This window comes from Marmota marmota, unplaced genomic scaffold (genome assembly GCF_001458135.2).
Source record: "Marmota marmota marmota unplaced genomic scaffold, marMar, whole genome shotgun sequence".
NCBI lineage: Eukaryota > Metazoa > Chordata > Mammalia > Rodentia > Sciuridae > Marmota > Marmota marmota.
This window is the reverse complement of record NW_025999924.1, coordinates 1,902,290-1,918,381: the sequence shown is the minus strand read 5'-3', so window position 1 is coordinate 1,918,381 and position 16,092 is coordinate 1,902,290. Positions and strand designations below refer to the sequence as shown.

At 35.8% G+C, this 16,092-nt stretch overlaps 1 protein-coding gene across 3 annotated transcripts in view; it reads left to right on the top strand.

Annotated features, from left to right (window-relative positions):
* Zswim6 (zinc finger SWIM-type containing 6) overlaps nucleotides 1-16,092 on the top strand; it is a 146,548-nt gene that overhangs the window by 93,317 nt on the left and 37,139 nt on the right. The window contains exon 1 of one of the 3 annotated variants that reach the window (XM_048800004.1): nucleotides 15,756-15,955. The exons of the other annotated variants lie outside the window; for them this stretch is intronic. The gene's annotated coding sequence lies outside the window, so the exon portion shown is untranslated. Of the gene's footprint in view, nucleotides 1-15,755; nucleotides 15,956-16,092 lie in introns of those variants that run through there. 3 annotated transcript variants of the gene reach the window in all.

Here is a 16,092-nt window from a genome sequence, read left to right as displayed (position 1 = left end):
TTTTTACATTTTTTTTGTTATTTGTTCTTTTTAGTTATACATGACAGTAGAATGTATTTAGACACATACATACATAGAGTATAACTTCCCGTTATTGTGGTAGTACATGATGTGGAGTTACACTGGTCATGTATTATATATGAACATAGGAAGGTTATGTTCAGTTCATTCTACTATCTTTTCCATTCCCATCCCTCTCCACCCCCACTCACTGCTATCCAATTCCTTGAAACCCCACCACCACCCCAAAGGGCCCATGTGAGTCAGCATCTGCATATCAAAGAGAACATTTGGCCTTTGGTTTTTGGGATAGGCTTATTTCACTTAGCATGATAGTCTCCACTACAGTTCCGTCCATTCATTTACAAGCAAATGCCATAATTTTATTCTTCTTTATGGTTAAGTAATATTTCATTGTGTATATGTACCACATTTTCTTTGTTTATTCATCTGTTGAAGGACACCTAGGTTGCTTCCCTAGTTTAGCTATTGTGAATTGGGCTGTTATAAACATTGATGCAGCTGTGTCGCTATAGTATGTTGATTTTAAGTCCTTTGGATGTATACTGAGGAGTAGGATAACTGGGTCAGATGGTGGTTCCTTTCCAAGTTTTCCAAGGAATCTCCATACTGCTTTCCAGAGTGGTTGCACAATTTGCAGCCCCACCAGCAATGTATGTGTGTACCATTTCCTCACCTTCACCAACATGTGTTGTTATTTATATTCTTGATAATTGCCATTCTGGCTGGAGTGAGATGAAATCTCGTATAGGTTTGTTGTTGTTGTTGTTGTTGTTGTTGTTGTTTGGTGTGGTGCTGGAGATTGAACCCAGGGCCTTGTGCAGGTGAGGCAAGCACTCTACCAATTGAACTATATCCCCAGCCTCAATATAGTTTTAATTTGCATTTCTCTAATTGCTAATGATGTTGAACATTTTTTCATATATTTGTTGAGCAAATGTATTTCTTCTTTGAAGTGTCTGTTCAGTTTCTTTGCCCATTTATTGATTAGGTCATTTGGGTTTTTCTTTTTCTTTTTCTTTTTTCTTTGTTTTTTTGGTGTTAGCTTTTTGAGTTCTTTATGTGTCCTGGAAATTAATGCTCTGTCTGAGGTGCCGGTGGCAAAGATTTTCTACCATTCTGTAGTTTCTCTGTTCACGATCTTGATTGTTTCCTTTGCTGTGAAGAAGCTTTTCAGTTTGATAACTATCCCATTGATTGATTCTTGATTTTAACTTCTTGCGCTTTAAGAGTCTTGTTGAAGAATACAGTTTGTAAGCTGACATGATGGAGATTTGGGCCTTCTTTTTCTTCTATTAGGCACAGGGTCTCCAGTCTAATGCCTAAGTCCTTGATCCACTTTGAATTGAGTTTTGTGCACGATGAGAAGAGGGGTCTAATTTCACACAAATGAAATTTTGGGCACACTATATCCATGCCTGTGTTAATTTTGTGAGTAGGAAATGCAGGATATGTTTATAGTTTCAGTGAACTTGTCGATCCCAGGTCTAGTCTAGACCAAGAGAAGCTGTTGTCTGTGAAGGTACTGCATGATCATAATTGGAGGGGACTTTGAGATGGACTATTTTACAGATGAGGAAGTCCAGGGAGATTAGGAGATTCCCACAAGATGACATTCTATGATCTATGTCATACAACAAGTTGGTAAAGAATTTGACATTAGTTTTATATACATCTACTGCTTGCCAAATGTTAAATGTTTGTTAATGTTTTTCCCTAGCATTTTAAAAAGTATCTTGTAAGAATTTAATCTTAGTACTTCTGAAATAATGATAGTAGCCTTTCCTCCAGTGAAAATGTATATCAATCTGTAACTATAGTAGATAGTTTCCGTGATTTGGAATGCTGTTTGCAGGCACATTGTGGTGTTAAAGAATGCAAGTGTAATGCATTGGTCAAACATATATTTATATTTTTATAAAATAAATGAATGAGTTACTTTTCCAAGTAAACCCTTTTCAGTTTTGTAACTCTGAAGTACATGTTGAATTGACTAGTTGGGTTATAAAGGTTGAAAGGAGGAGCATTTAAAAACTATAATGAAGGGTATTATTTAAGGAAAAATTATTGGATTACCATTGAGTGAATAAAATTTAGAAATTTTTGGTGCTTAGAAAATGTAAAATGACAACTCATTAGGAAGAAAATACTGTCTGAATATATTGTTTACAATATATTTGCAGTATCTATATGTAATCCATAGTCACATATCACTTTTTCAAGTTGGTTTTGAAAATTGTGTATCTTGACCCTAAATTAAAGGTATTAGTTGTAATTGGGTGGAAGTTTTTACCAGCTGATTCTAGTCATGCCCTGATGGACTACTTCATAATGAAGATCCAGATTGATTTCAGACCAGGATGAAGATCACAAATTCTTGCCCAGAGTTTTTTGTTTTTCTGGGTTTTTTTTTTCCCCCCTGCATTCAGCTCCCACCCCATCTGAAAATCATTACTAGATTGCTGAAGTTCTCCTGTGCACTCCCATGGCAAGCAGAGGTCACTTTCCATTTTAATGGGATCTAAGTTCAGTGAAGAATCCCATGTAGAAATAAAAATGGCTATCACATCTTAATGTTCATTCACCAAAAAATTAACTCAAAGTTCCTTCTGGACTACAAAAGCAAAGGCTTTTGCTTCTTAATAAAATGGGGGAATTTGACTTTGTGCCCCTACACAGGGCTTACATTGCTTCAAGGCTCTGCTTTGGAATTAAATGCTGAGCACTGCCAGATGCCAGACATTGAGAAGAGGCTGAGTTTTGTCGGCAAATGGGATCTGCAAGTTAATTGGTGTTTTCTGCAGGCTTCTGGCTGTGAAATGAAATTGGAAGCCCTTTAGCCACATGGATAATACAGGACCTGAATACAAATGTCACATGTCACCATCAGGACCCACTGTGAGACAATAGTGTTCCCACTCCAACACTGCACCATTACAGATCATTTAAATATGGGGATTACATTTAAACTAAAAGCCCCATTTGCCTTTTACTGCAATTTAAATGTCCTCTTAGCAAAAGCTAAGTGACAAATTAAATGAAAAAAGTGCCCACATTTTTAAAGCTGTAATGCAAAACAACCTTTTATTGCTTCTCATGTGCCACGAATGAATCATTATACTTGTCAACCCTAAACCAAGCCATAATTGGAGCAGCTACTGTTATCAAAGTGGGGCTGCTCTGTGACAGCTTAATAAAGCTGAAACTGTTAAATTAAATCTCAGATGCTTAACTCCTTAGCACCAATGGAGTCGATGGGTCCATTTCTGGCAGTGGCCAATACACTAGGAGGAAAAAAAAAAAAAGATTCCTGACATGCAGACCTTCATCTGATGAAAAGTGTACTAGTGAGAATATCTTCGCCATGTAACTCTGCTTCTTGGCAGAGGGATTTGGGGCCTTCAGATTTTTAGCCAAAAGATTACAATTTTTTTTTCCATTGGACCAGAAATCTCCTCTCCCCAAGATGCATAACTTTTATGATTATATATAATACATGAAAATTTAATGGTGTTGATATTTCAAAATTAGCTTAAAAATAGCACATTTGTTTTTTAACTTTTTCCCCCTTTCAGATAACTACATTCAGGCTTAATTTGTGGTAGCCATAGGTCCATTTCTTTCCCCATCCCTTTGCTAACAAAGGGACTGATTCTTCTCAGTTCTTCTTTTCTAATACCAGTGCCTATGATATTCATTGAGTCTAAGTTAGTTTTTGTGATTTACTCCCTGATTTTTGTAATGTAGTATGAAATAGGTACAGATGCATACTATTAAGATTCTGTTCTTCAGTGCATCTCGTTTGCAGATGCATTTATCTTGTACATGTTTTTCAAATATTAATTTTACTTTCTGTACATGACATTCATATTCCCATACATGAGGCAATGTTCTCAAGATGAATAATATTGTATCATAACCAGCTATAAGAAAATTTCTGTATTACAGTCTTAAGAAAGAAAGCCCCCTTATAGTGTAGGGGTTGCACATTTGTTAGAGACTGTGGGTTAGAAGAAGCTGTAGAACACACCTCTGCAGTTGCACGCTATTTTTTTTTTTTTTTTTTGCACTCTTTATCTAGTGATAATGCATATCTTTCAGAAAACTGATCCCAGAAATAACTCTTAGATTTCAAAGAACAACCCAGTGCTGATTGGTGGCAACATACCTACTGTTAGCCCTAATAACTGTCTCTTCAGCACACTTAATTACTGTGGGCTCTTTAGGGATGCGAGGATATATTGTAACCTCTCGTCTGCATTGATGGGTCTCTTTCCTTAAATGCCTTCCTAGACTGTAATTTTACTTTGCTTCATAAAACTATAGGTTGTGGCTGCCAATCTATTAAACCCTAATTAAAATGGATGTCATTGGAGGAAACAGTTAAACAAGACTTAATTACAATTTTGTCACAGAAAAAATTCTTAAATCTTGATTTTCAAGTATTATATAATATGGTTTTCTCCAAGTTTTAAAACACTTAACTTTTTACCTGAGCTGAGTCATGTACTATGCTTTCTAGTATGTAAATCCTGTTTGATAGGGAGAGGACAGTGCCACATAAGGCTCTTGCTGTGTTGTTCAGCTCTCCTCACATATTTCATGAGAATAGGATGGTGCTCAGAGTTCTTTTCATACCTTCTTATCTCGGGACCTAGCTCTGTGTGAACTGAAGTAGCCATAGTAAGATGTTTCTTTCTAGTTTGAATTTTGTTGTAAGGTTAGTTTGACCACTTATTATTTAATAACAGCAATCATGTTCCAGGGCACTAGACTGGGGCAGAGACTCAGAGCACTTGGAATCAGGGTGAATCAAACTATATTCATCAGTAGAGAACTCAGCCTGCCCTGAGGCCACACATGTATTGCAAAATACTAAAAATTACCTGTTCCATGGACCCAGAATGTTGTCTCTTCCACTATCCCAAACACAAGTAGTGATTCTCCTACACTCATCCATATCATTCTTGAATAGGTGGAAAACATACAAGTGGCACATTCAAAATTATACTCTTAAGTAATTTGGGAGCATCTTTGTGCACAGCCAGAGGGGGTTAAAAAAGGTTTTATAGGTTTTGCTCTTGAGGTAATTATGGAGAGATGTTTGGAAAATACTGTGTAAAAGCAGTAAGTTTAATCCTCCCACCCCACTGTTTTGAACCCCTTAGTTTCTGTGGTGTAAATTCAAACTTGGGCTTACCATAGTTTAAAGTTACTGTTGGTTAGTGAATGAGGAGTAACTGTTTCTCTTGAGAACTAGAAAGCAGTCCAAAGTGGTTTGCCATATAAGGAGTTACCTCTTTGCTAGTGCCATGGAGAAAAGAGTGATTCCCAGAACTCCCTTGTAGCAAAAGATGTCAGTACAGATTTAGTAGCTTCCAGATGGCTGGCAGTATAAAGTGTACTCATAATGAGCTACATGTCAGGGATTGCTTGTCATCTACCAGTTTGTCTTCCCCTAGGCACAGGGACAATACAGCTTTACCACTATGTCCCACTGTTGGTGCCTTCTTACCCTACTTTACAGAAGTCTTATTGAGGATTTACTATCAATAGGTAGTAAGCACTTACTGTGACCAGAGGAATAGATGTATTCAACACTTGAGTTTAGTGTTGGTGATGGTACTGGTAGTAAAGAAGGCCTAGAGAGATGTAAACATAAGGAGACATTGTAAATTAGGACAGTTGTAATGAACTGAGAATATCTTGATAGAGTAATTTTATTACAAATTAGTACAAAGACTTGTACAAACTGAACTAAATGTGGTTTTACAAGATGTCCTTGGAGGTGATTTATAGGAAAGTAGTGCTAATACTCCAGAAAGAAGGAATAACGTGAATAAAGATAGGGATGAGCCCAATGGGGAAGGGTATACAGACTTGAGAGTTCATTATCACAAATACTGTCTTTAAGATATTTAATTCAACCTTGTTGTTCATTGTTACTTAAAAGGGGAGGAGAGAGACAGAGTAAATAGTCATCACGGGATCTAGATTTTTGTTTTATTTCATATTTTTCTCCAGCTACTAGTGGTAACGCAGTTGCCAACACTTAGTTGTCAGTCACTATGCTAAGCGCTTAATTGCATGCATTGTTTTATGTAATTCTTAAAACAACTCTGTGAGGTAGGTACAATTAATTATTATCCCTGATTTTACAAAAAAAAAAAAAACTAAAGCCAATGAAGGCTGGAAAACTTGCCTAAGGTAGTAGTGACTGAGCTGGGATTTTATTCCAGGTTTCAAAGACTTCAAAAATGCAACACCAAACTAGACATCATCAGCTTATCTTAAAGTTTGAGAAAATTGATAAATTGGGGGTCTGGGGTTGTATGTAGCTCAGTGGTTGAGCGCTTCCCTGGCATGTGTGAGGCACTGGGTTCTATCCTCAGTACCACATAAAAAATAAGAAAAAGATATTGTGTCCATCTACAACTAAAATAATTTTTTTAAATGGATAAATTTGATAACAATGATAAAATTGAACAGATTCTGTCATGTGCATGTGTGAATGTGCCACAAAGAAACTCACTCTTCTGTAAAATTAGTATGTACCAAATTTTTTTTTAAAAACCACACACAGAAGACCGTTAGAAACCTCTCTGTTAGGTGATTTTTTTTGCACAGAGCAGAAGCAAAATAAAGCTCACCTAGATGCCAGTAAGCCTGAAAAAGCTGCCTGGCCTCTCTGCCAACACATGGTACCACCATTCTGGTCTTGGTAGTGGGCTTACTTTACCTAGTCCAGCTTAGTTACCCAACTGCACTCATGTGCAGATACTCTCTAACTTCAGATTCTTGGAGAAAATAATACATTGATGAATATAGCCAAATACATGCCATTGAGAGTTGTATTACATAGTAAACTTATCAAAAATATAGATAATACAAGCTACAGATAGAATCCAGTGAAGTTTTGATCTACTTTTCTAATACTTTTTGATAAGGAGCTGGATCTGATCTTTAGCTCATTTTCTTTATTCCTAGCCCTAATAAAAATAACAGAGTTGCCACCACTTGTGGCTCCCAAGCAGTCTATAGCTCTACTGACTCCTGCACATGGGCTGGTGTTTTGTGGAATGGGGTATGTTCTGCAGTCTTAGTTTTTTGTTTTTTTGTTTTTTTTTTTTCAGAGCTCTCTCTATATCCAGGGCCTTTGTCAGTTGTGTTGCTTAGGAGGTTTTCCTTCCCTCCAGCACTATTCTCAAAGCTGTCTGCTGCTGGATCCTCATTACTGGTGCTTGGTTTTGTTCTCTGTGCAGACCTACTGTTTTCTGTCTCTTAAAACTAAGATCTCTGTATTATTGGGTCAGAGGCCTCTGGATTCTGCCCTTCTCTGGAGTTAGGAAGAGGAGGCTTTTCCTCTGCTGCTTCTTTTTTTTTTTAATTTTAATTTTAATTTAATTTTTTATTAGTTGCACGTGACAATACAGTGATCTTGCATATCATACATTTGAATCAAATGGGGTATAATTTCTCATTTTTCTGAGTGTACAGGTTGCAGAATCACATTGGTTATACAGACACGTATATACATAGTGTCTGTTTTATTCTGCTACCCTTCCTATCCTTACATAGACAGAATAATTTTAATGTGGGTCAGAAATTGGCTAAAAGAGAGAATGTATAGTCTCTACACTGAGCACATCTATGATAAATACTTCTTGTAAAATGCAGTCCACTGTCCTTTTGACTGCAGATGTTAGGGTTTAATTGTCCATTCAGTACCATGGATGGGGAAGAATGGAAATAAAGAGAAAAAAAATTTAGATATGTATTAATAGAAAATAGTAGATGATTAGGGTTAAAGGAGCTCTTTATAGGTCATTTGATTCTATTACCTAGCCAACTAGAGAATCTTGGAGGGGGTGATGCTCATTGTCTAATTATTTAGGTGTACAGTTAGATAATTTGTAACAAATTTGGGTAATTTAGATAATTTAGACATGAAGATCTCCCCACTATGTTTTCGTAAAACTATTCTGAACATAGACCATGGAGATTTGGTTAGGAACTAAGATGCCTGTGGTCCATTGTAGTACACCTTAGTGTTACCCTGCATGTGTAATGTGCCAATAATATTTATACCAAGAGTGGTTTCCAGTTACTTTGTTTTATGTTATCTTTCTATCTCTAACATTGAGTCCATTTGTAGCAGCTCATATTGGTAGTTAAGTGTATCTCAAATTGGTGTAATGTGTCCCTTTTTCCTCAGAATTTCTACAAAGTTCTTTTACTGCTTTTTCCACTTCCTAAGAGTTAGTACTGTATTTTTCCTTAAGAAACGGCTACCAAAGGAAATCTGACTGGAAAAGCCTCCTTTTACCTTGTTACATGCTAGGCTTTCCATGAAAATTTTTCTTTTCTGTCTTTATTTTTTTGTGTGTGTGGTGCTGGTGAATGAACCCAGGCCCTTGTGCATGTGTACAGTGCAAGCACGGTACCAACTGAGCTATATCCCCAGCCCATGAATGTTTTTCTGAGATTAAAAATGCATGCTTCATAATCACTATCTTGAATAGACTTTTAAATAGTCAGTCTTCTTGAAGGTTTAGCAAAGAATGACTCTTAATTTACATAAATAATTTTCTCATATGTTGAGGGCCACAGCCGAGTCGGGATGACACATGGCATTTACTTTAGGGCAAGGCAGAATGCTTAAGGATTTGCAAACAAATGAAAGTTTGTAAGGTTGCTATAAGCTTGTCTGATAATTACTTCATATTGTTTCAGTGTTTTGTTTAAAAATTTCAAAGTCAAAATAAGAAGAGGAATTTCTGGTGTAAATACTGGTGCCTTCTGACATTAACTCTTGAGTGAGTTTATAACTGGTCTTAGGGCTATTTTCTCAGAATTTGACCTGGTGACAAAGCACCCAGAAGTAGTGAAATGTGGCTGACTCACTCAACTCTGTGTGTTTTCTGTTGCAAAGATAGCTTTTGAAATAGAAAGCCAAATCTCTGTGGTTTTGATCTATAACCAGCTGGACCTTGTTGACTCTAGGTTGTGCTTTCCTGCCCCTTTTGTTCTGGGAGGCAGTAGTAAATTTCAAACTTTCTCCAGCAAACCTAGAAGAGAGTGTGAAGTAGGGCTCAGACAGAGATCTTGAACTGGCTTAGATTGGAAAGCACAGTCCTTGTGGATGAGCAAGAATAGAGAGGTTAAGTGGGAGGACCCCAGATAGGGCACTTAGGTAAAATATGTAAGTTTGGTACTCAGAGAAAATCCCATGGGTCAGAATACTTTCACAATGCTGCCAGAAACTGCCCTCCAACATACCTTAGAGAAAAAGGTAATGTTTCCAGCAACCTGTTCTTCCAAACCGATTGATCACACACAGAAAATGTTCTTTGTTAACATGTAGATCAAGTTACATGAGATTTTTTTTGAAGCCATTAAATCATCCACTGTAGTCCATAATCTTATTGTCAGATGCTTTCTTTATTGGGACATTGAAACTGATTTTATAGCTATCCTTTTTTATCCCTGTATTATTATCCATTTGATCATCTCACCACCTTTCCCCCTTCCCTTCCACTAATGAGAACATTGAAAGTCACACACTTTTCTAAAACATTATCTTTCTTAATAAAGGTGAAAAACTGCCTGGCATGTAGTTGGTGCTCAATAAATATTTGTGAATTTAAAAAGTGAATGAATAATTGAAATGTAATGCTAGATCTGTGATTGGAAATATTAAGAAGTATGAGTATTTTCCATAGTAAACCATAGTTGAAAGGCACTAATCTTTACTGTGTCCTCAATTTTTCTCTTTTCCTGCTCCTTTGCTTATCCTTTGCTTTATTGTGTGCAGAATATTCAAGGGTGCCTGTGTGTGTGAACACACACATGCATACTGAAATACAAACAGTTTAGAGTACAGAAGGGCACTGATTCCCCTTTGCTATCAATGCTGCAGGTAATCTATTGCATTAATCAGCCAGCCAGTGGGAAATGCATGGGGAGTGATTATACTATCATACACAATACAATCAGCATGAAGCACTTGTCAAGACCAATACATCAAAGTTTAATTCAGTAATAGAATGAATTAGAGCAAAATGAAACATACTGTTCTCCAAGAAACCCAACACTCATCATAGGTTCTTTCTGAACTCCACAGAAAAGTCAGTGGCTGAAGAAATTATTTTTATGAATAAAATTTCAGTTCCAATCCAACAGAATACTGCAAGAATCCATTTTTGTTGGGATTCTCATGCAAATAGAGTATTAGTGTGTTTAGTTGACCATCCATGCTGTGGAATAATCAGTGTTGGTAAATTTTTAAATTTTTTTTAGCAGGGCACTTGATGTCTTTTGTCCTAAACCAGTTCTCTCTAGCAAATGAAAATCTTTGTACCAATGGCTCAGGGAATTGCTTAGGTGAAAATATGGATTGTGTACCATTGAGTGCTTTTCAAGAGGTAAATTAACAAGAACCTAGTATTTACAGAATAAATAAATGAAAAATAAAAAGCAGTTGAAATAAGATTATATAATGTTTTAGAACATTTTGAGGATTGATCTAATAAATTTCATGTATTAGAATGAAATATCACTGTTATAAGACACTATTACATGTCAGTCGAGTCTTTTCAGAAACAGATTTACATAGACTTGGCGTCATCACTATTGGATGAACCATGAACTGTTCATAAAGGTGACTTAGTTAAGTAGCCAGTGTAGAATATGTGAAAAATGTTCTCGTAGGTTGCTGCAGTTTGCATTCCTTCACCTTACCACCTATTGACTGTCAAAAAATTCATCTGCCTTTGTGCCTCTCCTCTTCTCTATGATTTTTTTTTCTGTCTTTCCTTCCTTTTCTCTCTTACTCCATTGAAAAGAAGAAGGATTGGAGAAACTGACTTTTGTGATCTCCTATGGAACCAGGCTTCTAATGGGGTCAAGCTGTTTTTGATGAATCTTGCACATTGACCCGATGGCACTGACAAATGGGATGGGAAGACTCTAAGTACCACAGGTTTTTCTGAAAGAAACATTATCCTGGATACTAGTTAACTGCTTTGGAATATCTATGGTTTATTTTCTATCTTGCCAACAAACAAACAAAAAAAGATAGTTATTTTACTTTAGAATTTTCTCAGAACCTGGTTAAGTGATTTAGCTGAGAATTTAACCTTGCTTAACCTGAGTGAAATAAAACTCTCTTATAGTATCCCTGTGGTTTTATTTGGAAGTTTTTCCAGAACTGTTTTAGTGAATTAAAAACTAGCATGTCAAATTTAAAGAATGTTTTTACCAATTAAATTTATTTTCCAAACATAAGATAACTGACATTAAGACTGCATTGTACTAAGAAACAGTACTGTAATAATTAGGGTCACAGTTCTAGTATGGTCTGACCCAAGAAATTTTGTGACTATAGTTTCGCTAGCACAACTAATTATGCCAGTGATCTCCTATTTGTGACTGCAATTAGGCATTTCAGGGCTCCTAAATAAGTATAATTAGTTAATTGGATCATGAATGAAATTCTAGACTATTATGATAGCCTCTAAGAACAAAAATAAATACAATAAATATTATGAATTGTTTTATAACTGCTGAACCCTTGGAAATACCAAAAGTAATTGTTGTACTTTGCCTGCTATTACTTCATAAAAATATGCATGGTATAAAAAAGTATAAATTAAACTTTCCATATAACAGCCTTCATTTTCTGCATTTGTAACAAAGAAAAGTGGAACAACAGACCTTTCTTATTCTCCCCTTTAGAGAATATGCTTTTGGTTTTTCTGCTCCTTTGTCTCTCACTAACCCCATTCTCATCCCCAGTGTCATTGCCCTGTGCTTCCTCCAGTAGCATTCTACACTTAGTTATCTTCCTGAAAAACATTTATAAACACTTTCAAGGGTTTCATTTATAGAGAATGTGTAGTTTTTGATTGATCTATTTATACCCCCTCCCCAGGGGAAAAAAAAAAAAAGCACTCCATAAAAATGTGTAGCTCATATTTGACAATAAAAACAACATCAAAACAAAAAACAAACCCAGGAAGGAGAGGGAACTTAAAATAAACAAGTTGTATTGACCGGGAATGGTAACAATAGACAGAATGGCCAGCTGATTTATTCAGTTACAAATCATCATGTTCTACCCAGCAATATATTCTACCAGGCAAAAAGCATACTCGGTCACATCTGCATGCATTATCCCAGAAATGCTGACGTGGACTTAACTCTAGCAGAGCTGATCATAATGTTTTCAGAGAAAACGGATTTATTCTGACTTGAATAATTAATCTTGAATCATAAGTTAAGCTTTTGATTGTTTATCTGCCATTTTATTCTACAGTGGAATTACTTATTTACTGTGCCTATCAGTCTTGAAAAATGAAGTTTTCTTTAGTGTAATTAGGCTCTTTTTAGAGGAACCTGTGTTAAATTTTATTTTATTAGGGCTTCTGGTTATACATAGTAGTTGGGTTCTTCCCTATAAACTTATACATGCATAGAAGTAGATTTCAGTTCATGATCCCCTCTTAATTTTGTGTTGGATGTACTTTTCCTACACATGGGAGAGACATGTTTTAAGTACATAAGTATACGTGGTTAAACTCTGGGGGTTATTAGCTGTACATTTTAAGGATACTTCATAATTTTAGATAATAATATACTACTTGTATTATATTGCTGAAAGAGGAGTGAGATGATTCTGACAAGTCATTAATCTTAGAATTCGTATATGCGTGCTCCATATACCTAACTTATAAAGAACTTTAAGACCCACACGTAAGCTGGAAAGAAGGCTGAACACCATAGTATTTAAGAATATTGATTTGGGGAGAACATGAGCCTTGGACCAGATCCTGGCTTCTTGCTTTAATAGCAGTATAACCTTTCTGCTTTTCTCTGAATCTCAGTTTCCTTATCTACAAGATAGAGCCTTTTGTTTGTTTTTGTGAGGGTGAAATGTGATAATGTATGTAAAATATTTAGCACAGGGTTAATGTGAGGTAAAGATTCAATAAATGACAACACTTACTGTTAAGTAAATAAGTGTAGATGCCATTCACTTTTAGAAATGTTAGCTGAATTAGGTGGAGGAATCTTTGTACCCTAAAGATAGACATTGAAAAGCTTTAAATATAGAATCCAATTAGAAATCCAACATGTATAACTTGATATTATTAGAATTTACCTTGAAGGGATAAAAATTAGCATACAAAACAGCACTTAATATTGCATTGTGTGTTGGGATACCTTTTATATTGTTAAGTTTCTATAATAACTTTTTTTCTTGCTTGACTTAACAGCTGTTCTCATCTGTTGAGTGGTTTACTTGAATTTGATTATTTTAGCTTAACACACACATCCATTTATGGCACATTTGAGCAGAATAATTCTTTATTCTGGGTGCCTGTCCTATGTACTGTAAGATGTTGAGCAACATCTCTGGGCCTTACACACTGTAATTAACATCCTTTTGCTGTTGGCAACCAAAATTACACCAAATGTAACCAAATATCCTCTGGAGGGGAGAATCACCCCTAATTGAGAGCCATTTCTCTACCGAATCAAACCGTGTTTTAGAGGATGTAAAAATAACAAGAAAGGCTTGATAAAGAGACTCAAGTGATGAACTGTTGAATATGTTATATTTACATGTATTCTGTATCTTAGCCTTCCCACTTCAGAGCTTATGGAATCAAAATTTTTTTCTAGTTGGAAATATGAAACAGTGAGTTTGTGAGGTAGGGCGAAATGGTGTAATAATTTGTACAAAATGGTGTAATAATTCAATAAGTGTAGAGTTAATTCCTGTTGCCCACATTTGCTAAGTGTGTGATTCTCATCCAGTGACACTCTGCAATTGGTGGAATGCAGAAGTAACCAAAAAAAGTAACCAAAGCCTTTCAAGATGATTTGTATTCTGCTTAGGTAAGAGTCTACCCACATTTTCGGTTTGTTCAGATCTAAGGTGTGAACAGGCGTATGACCACTAAGTGGATTATTAGGACCATTACCTTAGGTGAGAGGTGTTTGATTTTCTTCAGAGTCTTACCTTCCTAGTTTTGGTTTACTTTACCTCATGTTATAGTGTTTTTTTGTTTTGCTTTTTTTTTTTTTTTTTGCTAAAATCATTGAGTGCAGATTAGGTGGAGTAGTGTAAAGGAAAAGAAAAAGCATGCTGGGGTAGAGAATAGGTAGAGCTGAAATGTGCCATGGGTAATTCTGAAAAACTGCCTGACTCACACACCCATGATAGGATAATGGCTGTTGTATACTTTGAAGTGTTGAAACTAGGAAAGCAGTTAAAAAGTATTGAATTTGTTTTCATTGTAATTCATAGCAGGCAAGGAAGCCTTCTTTGTGAAAATAGGACCATGTCTTTTAAGTGCTGAGGATTTTGACCTCTCACCAAGTTCTCTGTACTATTTTTGGCTGAATTCTTAAAAGGGTTAATATTTTAGAGGACTAGCAGAATGATGTGTTTAATCATCATAGAGCTTTTTTTTTAAAGCTACAAATATTTCAGGCATGTAGAGGGAAAGGAGATAAATGCTCAAAGTGGGATTTTGAATTAATGAAATTTGGAGAATGACTTACTCAGTTTGGTTAACTTGGTTATTAAGACTAATTACAGCTTTTGTAGTGATGACTGTGAATATAAAAGACCATATCTATTATGGCTCTGAACTTGAATCTAACATTAAGAACATCCTTTCAGGATGAAACCTCTGTTTAGGGAGGTGAGCAAGAAAAGAATATTACAGGTAGGTTAATAAAGGCTTGGCTTTTTAAAAATTTTTTTTATTCTACAAAATGAAAATTTTCTAATTAGATAACAGTGTAAACATGGAAATCTAAAATGAATTTTATGTGTTTCCTTTTTCTCAGAGTCATAGAAATCATTTAAATTTCTAGGAATACTTAGGATCTTGCTTTTAAAAATCTCAGACAAATAGAGGGTTTTACTTCTCTGTTGTTGTGGTCTGGGGCTGGGGATATAGCTCAGATGATTGTTGTGGTCTGAAGAGTTGTGAACCCCACCCCCACCCCCATCTCCACCCCATTTGTATGCTGAACCACTTACTTACTCCCAGTGTGATAGCATTAGAAGGTGAGGCCTCTGAGAAGTAATATTGTCATGAGAGTCCATGAATGAAATTAATACCCTCATGAAAGAGGCTTGAAGTCACTATCTATGAGGATCTGGACTTCACTAGGTACTGAATCTGCTAGTGCCTTGATCTTGGACTTTCTAGCTTCAGAAACTGGTTGGAATAAAGTTTTGTTGTTTCTAAGCCACCCAGTTTATATTATTTTTGTTAAGCAGTTTGAATGGACTAAGAATCTTTAAAATAGAAATAGTAATTTTGACCATGGAGAATTAAACTGTTAATTTTAATAATGATTGTTTAATTTTTAAAAGTTGTGTAACTCTTACTGTAATTTAAAATGTATACCATAAATACTTTTTACACAAATATAGTTTTGAGTTTGGACAAGTACATGTAATCATATAACCACCACTCCAGTGAAGTCAGAGGAGATTCTTTCACCACCGCCCCCCATGCCCTAATGTTGTCCCTTGGTGGTTAGCTTATACCTTTTCTCAATTCCTAGCAACTATTGATCTCTTCTCAGACCCTTCAGCTTTGTCTTTTCCAAAATATCCTGGAAGTTGAATAGTGAAGTAAGTGTGGGGTGGGGCTGGGGGGCGGGGGGAGGTTGTACACATATGTGCACGTAGAGCGTGTATGTAGATATTTCATAACCTCTGGATTTAGGCTTCCTTTGCTTTTCATTATACATTTAAGATACTATGTATTTATCAGTGCTTTAGTTTTTTGTCACTTCAGAAGGATAATTTCTTGCATGAATGTGTGAGTTTGAAGTCACCAACTGAAGGACATTACAAATTGTGTTCAGCCGGGACTACAAATAAAACTGCTATAAACATTTTAGTGTAAGTGTGAATATAAGTTTTTCATTCTCTTGGGCAAATCTATAGGAGTTGTATTGCTGGGTCATATAGTAAATGTACTGTTTTCTAGGTATACAAATTTACACTCTCAGCAATTTATAAGCATTCCAGTTGCTCCA